The sequence below is a fragment of the Papaver somniferum genome, unplaced genomic scaffold, assembly GCF_003573695.1.
Source record: "Papaver somniferum cultivar HN1 unplaced genomic scaffold, ASM357369v1 unplaced-scaffold_158, whole genome shotgun sequence".
Lineage (NCBI taxonomy): Eukaryota > Viridiplantae > Streptophyta > Magnoliopsida > Ranunculales > Papaveraceae > Papaver > Papaver somniferum.
This window is the reverse complement of record NW_020625264.1, coordinates 250026-259476: the sequence shown is the minus strand read 5'-3', so window position 1 is coordinate 259476 and position 9451 is coordinate 250026. Positions and strand designations below refer to the sequence as shown.

Below are 9451 nucleotides of genomic sequence, written 5' to 3'. Positions count from 1 at the left end.
AGAAAGAAAACAAAGGAAAAAGAAAAGAAAGAAATAAGACAAAGGAAAAAGAAAAGAAAGAAAGAAAATGAAGTGAAGAAATATGATTATCAAGTAATACACTTGGAGGAAATGAAATGATGCAATGCAAGAGCTAAAGTTGAATGAAGTCGTGGATGGAGCGAACTTGGAGCAAAAGCGAAATCGATGAGGAAAAGAAAATGGGCATGCAAGGAACAATCAAAACAACGCGAATCAAGAACAAAACAACGCGAAGATCAATGGATGAACGAACAACCAAAACCATGCAACGAGGAACCAAAAACGACACGAGGCGAGACCGATACCTTCAGGACTTAACGAACGTAAGGAGTTAAGCAAAACAAGGGAAGAGACAAGAAAGGAACATCATATGTATTTTCCTTCGAATAGCTTAAGTTCCTTCATCTACCAAAGCTAAAGGAGGCACACATATGCGGAAAATGCATGTGAATCAACGGTCTTTAAGCCGCAACGAGGCAAGATGTGAACAAAGAAGAGGAAGCGTGGAAGAAAATCATCAAAACTAACTTACACGATTGAAGCTCGTTAACAATAAACGAATTGAGGGAGTATCAGGAGGAATACATAGTCTTGGAGAAAAAGCATAGGCAAGTTAGCAAGGAACTTTTCGGCTCTTACCAAGAACGGTACACGTTGTGGAAGACGACTTAAAATACGAGAAAGGAGATCCATCGAACGTAATCTCTACGAAGTTAGTAGCTGTGTCAAGTAGAGATCAAGAATGGACCGATCAGAAGTTAGTAGTTGTGCATAAAAGCTGAATCCATGAAGGAACTTGTCCGAACCATGAAAGTCAGGGATATCACGGAGAAGGGGATGGATCGAGAAGAGGTGGAGGAGGATATTGTTGATGAGGACATGGCATCGAAGGAACCAAGTAAGACACCCCATCGAAATAAAAGGAAAGTAAGGTACCAATCAGAAAAGAAAGCTGGAACAGCAAGACGAGGCGACCATATGACACAACAAGAGCACGAATGCTGCAACGTAGTGGAGATTGGAAACTTGCAAGCAGGAGATGCAAACTCAGCAACGATAACAGCTTCGTCCTGGAAAAGGATCTTCTATCGAGTGGAAATCCCTTATGAAGATCACGAAGTAGAAGACGGACGAGGAATGCAGAAGAGAAGGTTGCTAGAAGGATATGACCGAAAGAGACATAAGAAAGCTACTAGCGGAGGCGAGATATGAAAAGCATAGGCTAAGATACGAAGAAGGAAGAAGGCGCGAGGATGAAAGCAAACGCAATGAGCGAGAAAGAAGCATTGACGAAGCGAGAAGAGAGATTGTAGATCAGAAATCTTACATGAGCTACGAAGATTGAGGGTACAGATGGGAAACTCGCAAAGGTAAGATAAGTTGCAATGGATGGATAATGAGGGAATGTCAACCACTTTGACTCGTTCAGGGTTGGAAACAACACCAAAAGGAGAGCCAAGCCGGACTGACCAAAAGCAGGAAGGGTCACTGCGAAGAGATCGAAAGCTGCGAGGTGATAAAGCCGGAGGTCACCAGATGCAGAGTATAAAGCCAACGAAGCAGGGATTGGACATGATAGCATCGAGTCAACATTGAGTGGAACAATAGGCAATGCCTTGGCAAGGGAAAATGCAATAGAATTGACGGAGCCGCTGGAGATGATGAATAAATATGCAAGAAGTAGACCATGCAAACCCGAGATTGCTACATTATTTTTTCTTTAGCAAAGGGATAACACTAACGAAGATATATCTCTCACTACATACTTTGTCAATTTTACCTCATTGTGTGACGCCTCGCTACTTCTCTCCAACATGAAGAATCAACAACCAAACATACAAGGGCAAAATCGAAGCGTAGCAATGAATGATTCCAACGATAACTCATGATCGACAGCAACAAGATCAAGGAATGATACTTCTACAACGATGAAGCTTCGGAACTTCGCAAAAGAATAAGAAGCAAGTATATACTTTTCAAGTTATTATTCTTTCGCTCGTCCCTTCAACGACAAAGATCAAAGTCATCCATTCAAGCACCACCCGTCTCGCTCCAGGAGCCACACCAAAACGAATTTTTCCTTAAGGATCGCTCTTAAAGCAATACTCAAGGAAAAAAGGGCAAAATGTAGATACCAAAAACCATGTTCGACATGTGACGCCAAATGAAAACCGGAGTAGTATAACATCCCTAGGATAATCTACATGGTATCTTATCTTAGTTAGCTTAATTAGTAAGAAAAAAATATACTTGTAAATCCACCTTTGCTCTCTAGTACTTAAAGGAAAAAACAAGAGAGAGAAAGGGATCAAACTTTATTTTCTCTAACTTCATTTTCTTCTCAAAAACTAGATCTAGAGCTCCAAAACTCATTAATGAAGTCTTATGTAAACCCCAAAATTTATAGTGAAGAACCATGGATGTAGATCCCATTATGGATCGAACCATGTAAAATCTTGTGTCTCCTTTTCATTTTAGCAATTAATCTTTTATGTGTGGTTGAAATATGATTAGATCTTGGAAGGAAGTAGAAATGAAAGTTTGGGTGTAGCTATGGATTTTCCGGAGCTACATACTAAACGAATGAAGATTCTCCATCGAGATCCAAAGCTTCATGCTCAGAGAGTGGCTGCAATCAAGGTCTGGGATGCCAGAACATTTCTGATGCTTGCTGTTAAAACTTAACATCTGAACATAATCTGGTTGAAGAACAATTACATAACTTCATCACATCTGAATTACTAATTTTTTGCATTGCAGAAAGCTAAAGGGACTGCTGAAGCAAGGAAGAGGGCATCTGATTCTGTGAAAGCTTTCTTCCATGATCCTGAAAATCGTCGCAAGAGAAGCCTTGCAATGAAAGGTACTTCTTGCTTTCTTGTTTAAGATCATTCATATGCAAGATTTTACTGCAGTAACTGCGGAAGGGAAGGCCATAGAAGACATTACTGTCCAGAATTTCTTAAGGATGGATCACTAGTTAGAAAATTCAAATGCGGGCTTTGTGGAGAAAGAGGACATAACCGAAAAACCTGCTACAAGTTGAGGTCAAGTGAAATCAAGACAAGAAGTATTAAAGCTCTGCGAAATTTTCGAACCTGTGGTCGAAGTGGACATAATAGCAGGAGAGGAAACAGTGAAACCAGTTGTTGAATCAAAGATAGGTTTAATATCTTCTGAAGGTAGTAATAGAAGGATTCACATCTGCAGCTTATGTCAGGGAAAAGGGCATAATATCAGAACATGCTCAAGCAGAAACAGAAATGTACTTGGAAACTGAATTTCTCTCAATTTGTAGAAGATGCACAAAGATTAATCCGTTGACGCTTTTGTTTTCCCTCAAACTTTAGCTATTTTACTTTTTGGGGAGGTTGATAAAACTATCATAAAACAACTGAGAACCAGGGAGATACATGGAGAAAGTATAGAAGCTCTATACTGAAAAATTATTTTTTCTATCAGATGTACCTACGGAAAGAAGGTTCTCTACAGAATGTAACTATCAATTACATTTACAAACAATTTGAACAGTTTGGCTAACCTCAATGATTTTAATTCAGACTAGGAGAAGCTTTTACAACTACTACATGGTGGATGTTGATGCAAGTGCGGCTTGAGCTACCTTGATGAAAACATCCTCCAAGGTGGTATCAGTCAGACCCCATGCATTGATCGTGAACCTCGACTTTGCATTTTCAACTGCTCGGAAAACGTCTCCAATCCTTACATCTTTCTTAGGAATTTCAAACTTTTGGGTGCCGGACAGGTGGTAGATTTTGTTTGCATTTGAAGAGAATTGACGTACCAAGTTCTCCACTTCATTTTCTAGGCTCACAGATGTTGTCATTGTAAACACATATGATCCTCCATATCTCGCTTTTAGCTGGCATTTATAACGAATTTCAGGAATTGAAATTAGAAATTGTAAATCAATTGGGAGAAATTGTGATGATTTTTGTCAGCATCAACCCGAAGGATGATTTTCGACTAAAGAAGTTACTTTTATGGTAAGTTTCTTAGTTGTGTTTCTATTTGGGTTGAACCGGAAAAAAAATGTATTGAGTAAGGATGACAAAGAGTAAATAAACAGAGTAGACGAAGAAATGTAAGATAATCTTAATCTTACCTCTTTCGGATTTCCTATGCACTGCAAGCTTCCGTCTGCAAAGATGCCCAACCGGTCACATAGTGCTTCCGCCTCTTCCATTGAATGAGCTGAAACCATCAAGTATTTATCTTCAGCAATTTTATACAAAACAGTAGTGGTAGTAAAATTAGTAAAACTCTTGGATTTAAGTTTAATTACTGGTAAGAATAATAGCCCGGTCTTTCTTTGCACGTTTCACGATATTCCACAACTGGTTTCTTGAAGCTGGATCCAGTCCCGTACTAGGTTCATCCATATAAACCACCTTTCACGACGAAAACAAGACTAACATAAAAATACTGAATGATATGAAAGCTGAAAACTGCATGAAGAGGTCAAAACAACCTAGCTTGAAAAAATTCACTAATTAGTTACTCGTGTTCACTAAGAAGAAGACCAAACCATGTGATTATCCAAGACTTGAAACTAATAAATACAAGTTGCTGATCATTTTAAGTTCCCTATCACACCATGAGCTTTTCATGATGAACAGCGCACAACCAAACAACAAATAAGAACAGATGAAAATCAAAACCTTAGGATCCCAATCAACGAAATGGCAACACTAAGCCGCCTCTTCATCCCACCACTATAAGTTTGAGCTTGTTTATCGGCAACACCTCCATGAAATAGGTTCACACTCTTTAGAGATTCTTCCACTGCCTACAGTAAGAGAATGAAAACAAAAGGAAGAAAAAATCAAAATGCTTCCAAGATGATGGTAGGTAATGGTGCTGGTACAAGTAAATGGGTAGTAAGAAACGAAAAAGAGAACCAACGATTTTGCTCACAAATAAAAAAACTTACCTCCGTTAAGGCTGAATTTTTGAGGTTCTTCAGTCTACCATAAAATAAAAGGTGCTCTCTAGCTGTTAGCATTCCCAGAGCAGGCTGTTGTTGTCCGTAAAACAAAATCAATTGCTATCCTTTTTCACAGTACTGGTAATACATAACACAAAGTGCCTCAACAAAGAAAATTAAGAAAAGGATAGTTGCATACTCATGTTGGGGGCACACACCCATGCTGGAATATATTTCGTCCATCTCAGTTGCTAAGTCCAATCCATTAACTAATGCCACGCCAGAGGTTGGTTTAGTGAGCCCAATCATCTGAGAGTCAAACCATTAATTGTTGTGAGGCTGTAAACACACGGTAGTTCTATTTTTTTCTATGTTTGCAGGGGTACTGGAGAAGAATAAATGAAGCCTCTGAATGTTAACTTATCCACAATGCTGAAAACTCACCATACTAATGAAAGAGGTTTTACCAGCACCATTAGGACCGAGCATACCAAAACATTCCCCTCGCTCCAAAGCAAGAGACAACCCTCTTACTGCCAATTTTTCAGGGTTACCATCTCTACTTGGATAAACTTTTTTGAGTGTATCACAGACGATGGAATGACTTGTATCATTTTTCAGCATTAACTCTTTTACCTTTTCCCTCTGCACAAAGTATAACATTATCATAAGTAACAGAGGATAGAAGATAAATGACAAGAAAACTTCTGGAGACAATGAGAATCCGATCTATAGGCCACAGCTTAAGCCAAAGAACTTAGATTTTGACTCGATGCAAAATATTAGTCTACACTGCTAATATAGGTGGCTTTGAGTTACTATAAATCTGGAAGCTAATAAATATCGATTCATGGATTTATCAACACATTCCAACCTTTTAGATCTTAATGCATCAAGAATGAGCAATGTATGCAGTGCTTGTGAAGGAACAGACTCACCTCTTGGGAAACATCAGGTTTTTCAATTTCAACATGAATGTTTGGCTGCTGTGTCTGGGTAGTTGGTTGCTGATAAGAAGCCGGTGGCTTCTTCGATTTCTTTAGGAAAAACAGTGGATGCTTTCTAACACCACTACCTGCGGATACAACTTGATCCAAATAATAGGAAACAATAAGTATTACAAACCACTCTACGATCATGAGAAGAAAGACTCCTCTCATCCCATCCTCACCATCATTCACATCCTTCCAACTCATTTTAACGAGATGACCTACATAAGATGTTCTTTGGGAGTAGTCTTGGAATTCATAAAGCCCACGATATAGAGAAAAGGCAGGACACATCTCTAATATGACAATCCAACCTCCTATAACAACATAAGATCATTCGAATATAGTTAGGGAATACCATAAGATGTAATAAGATGATTCTAGACCACATTAATGGAAGTATAAATTCCTAAGAAACAAGTGTAGCATACATTGTACAGTAAGGATGTATATGTATATAAGATAATGCGAAGAAGAGAATATTAGTCATTTATTAGTTTACTAATTTCTCCCTCCTTCTGTTACTACCTAAATTAGATCAACTCACTTGAAAACGATGTGGATTCGACGAGACTCTTGAATACAAACGTTGCAATGAGTCCCGATCCAAATACATACATGTGTGCAATTACTGTGACACCAAATTCAAATATGTTATATAATACGAGGAATAGAATGCAAGGGGGGTAGGAGGGTACAGACCTGTAGCTGTCTTAACATTTGAAAATGCTGTCGCCAATAGAAAACCAAAAGAAATCTGTAGGTTTATGTATATGAAATAGAATGCAAATTGTACGCTCAGTTCAGTAAATTTGAAGATCGACATCCCTGAAAAGGAGATTATTGCTTTTTCAATTAGTGACATTCTTGAGCGCATAGGACGTGAACTAAAGCAACAAAATTCGAATGAAATGTGAAATTTCTTACCTATGAGATTACCGGATACCATAAGACATAACATGTAGGCAAAAGAAAGGATAAGAAAATATAAATATGTTATCATCCAGTAAGGACCATCTCCAAGTCCATGCATTTTCATCATCATCCTTAAATTTTGCTGCTTCTCATAAACCAGGGTTGTCACTATAACCTTCATCAAGAGGCACATTGTAACAAACACATAAATTATAATTTTAACGAATTATTTATTTAATAAATAATCTAAGTTTAGCTTCTGATGGCTGACCAACAAATTATTTGATGAGTATAGATATGTGTGAACCATCAACAACCAAATTGTCATACAAGTGCCCCAATTCGGGTAAGAGAACAAAGCACAGTTGAGGCGTGTGAGTTCGTGTAGTACTATACATTGGTGCAAAGAGAATCAAAAACAGCAAAGTGCATTGCACGTGCAAGGAAAAGCTTTACCTAGAACTTTAAGTCAAATCACCATTGGTGGTGGGAAAAATTATGACCGCAATGGATATGTTAATACTAAATGAGTAGTAGATGAAATTTGTAATCATCTTGTGCATGTTACTTTCACCTGTGATATGGTACCAAGGGATGCCAACTATAAGAAGGGATGCCGGACTGTTAATTTATTTTGCAATGTATTATTATTCTTTGGTTATTTATTTTATTTCTTTTACGAGTGTTTTCTCCCGTCCTTCTGAATATTATTTAAGGGGATGTACTACTCTTAAAGCGAGGTTGTTATATGACCCATTCTCTTTGAGAACTTGTAACATTTCAGGAATAAGATTTTCATACTTACCTGTCTATATCAACAGGTTTTTGAAAACACAACTACAGCACTTGTAATGTAGAAAGTCAAGGTTAGACCTACTTACAGGAAAAAGCTGCAAGATGACCCATGTGAAGAAGAGTGGAAGAGAACCACCAATGAATGAATCCAAGCCGCCTGCCAAGTCATTCTGAGGAGGCATGGGCATACCTTCCACAAAATCTAATAGCATCTTTATACCCGTGCCATTCAAGAACTTGAGATACGCATTGGAAGCCTATTAAACGATGAAATGGCGTTTGATGAGGGTCTCAAAACCACACCCTAAATTGAGACAATCACGAAATGGATGCTAACAAGGGTACCAACTTGGTCGGGTTATATAAAAAACCATAAAAGATAAAACATCCATTAACTTTAAATCGGTACACTCCTAAAGATGGTGCCCCAAATCTCCCGATATCTTTCGGGGAGATTTGAGAGATTATCTCTCTGCATGAAGAAAAATATAGATCAACTAAAATAAAAATGGATTGATAAGAAAATCAACTAAAATCACTATCTCCATGAAGACCCATCTTTGTATTACAAGAGAAATCCCAAAGAAAACTTCATAAATGGATGGAGAAAAAGAATCAGCAAGGAAATATAGATCTTGCCACCATCACCACCACCTCAATCAATAGGACCATCCAACCCAACACTGTAAAGAATATGTCTCTATGAAAGAAACCCCAAGGTAAAATAACACAAGAAAACATGGAGGACTCTGATTTTCGGTAATCAGGTCGGATTGCCAAAACACAAAATTGGTTAATAAGACCAAAATCTATAATTTCTGGGTGAAATGTATAGTTAGATTTTGATACTGTTTAAATGGCGAAAAATTATTTTGATATTGTTTATATAGCCAAAATTTTAAAAATAGACAGGATGTAACCGGTTTCATCCTGCCAATTTTCAAATACTTTTTCTTACTTTTAATTTACACATGATGTATCCAGTTTTATCCTTGTATTTTTTAAATTTAAGCTAGGATGAATCCAATTTCATCCTTGCTAAAAAAAGTTTGTCCATTTCCCCCAAACTATTTTTTACTCGTCCATTTGAACCGTGATTTAAAATATTTGGACAAATGACCCATTTTCCGTTGCCAAAACTAGCAACTCAACAAAAACACCCATCTTCCAAACTGATGAAGCTCTGGACTAAGGAAGAAAACAGAAGAGAAACAGGTTGAAATACATGAAGCCGAGTGAACCCAATAAATTAATTAGACTAACTAAGAAAATCTGCTCAGATCCGGTCAAAAAGACCAGAGCTGAGCAAGAGGAGGCTGCAAAGATATGAGTTTTTTTTTGGATAAAGAGTTTCTGTAGAGAGAGAAAAGAGGAGAGAAGGAAAGAGAAAAAAACCACTATTTCAGAAGACTTGTAAATAGCTTCTCTTCATCATGTTTTGACCGTCCTCAGGAGAGACTAATGGAAGGAGGCAACATCGTACATAGTACCATATATACGACCTCAAGCATCGTCTTATGATGCTCGAAGAGTTGAAAGCTCATTTTTATTCCTAGAGAAGACCGGTATATACAAATTCTACTCTTTGATTGAAGCTAAGCACAACATTTTTGTAAATTAAGTGGCCGCAAAATCTAAAAACTTGAAGGCCTAGACAAATAAATCTCCCATGTTGAACAGTGAAGAAACTCTCGCTTTCTATTGGCCAAAATAAATTCTTTTTGATTTTTATGAAACGAGCGTTTTAACGAGGACAGTTGGTAACGTGTGATTGGTTTGAAAT

At 37.7% G+C, this 9451-nt stretch overlaps 1 pseudogene; it reads right to left on the bottom strand.

Annotated features, from left to right (window-relative positions):
- Positions 1-3287: 3287 nt before the first annotated feature.
- Positions 3288-8060, bottom strand: LOC113337030 (annotated as a pseudogene).
- Between the last annotated feature and the right edge of the window lie 1391 nt (positions 8061-9451).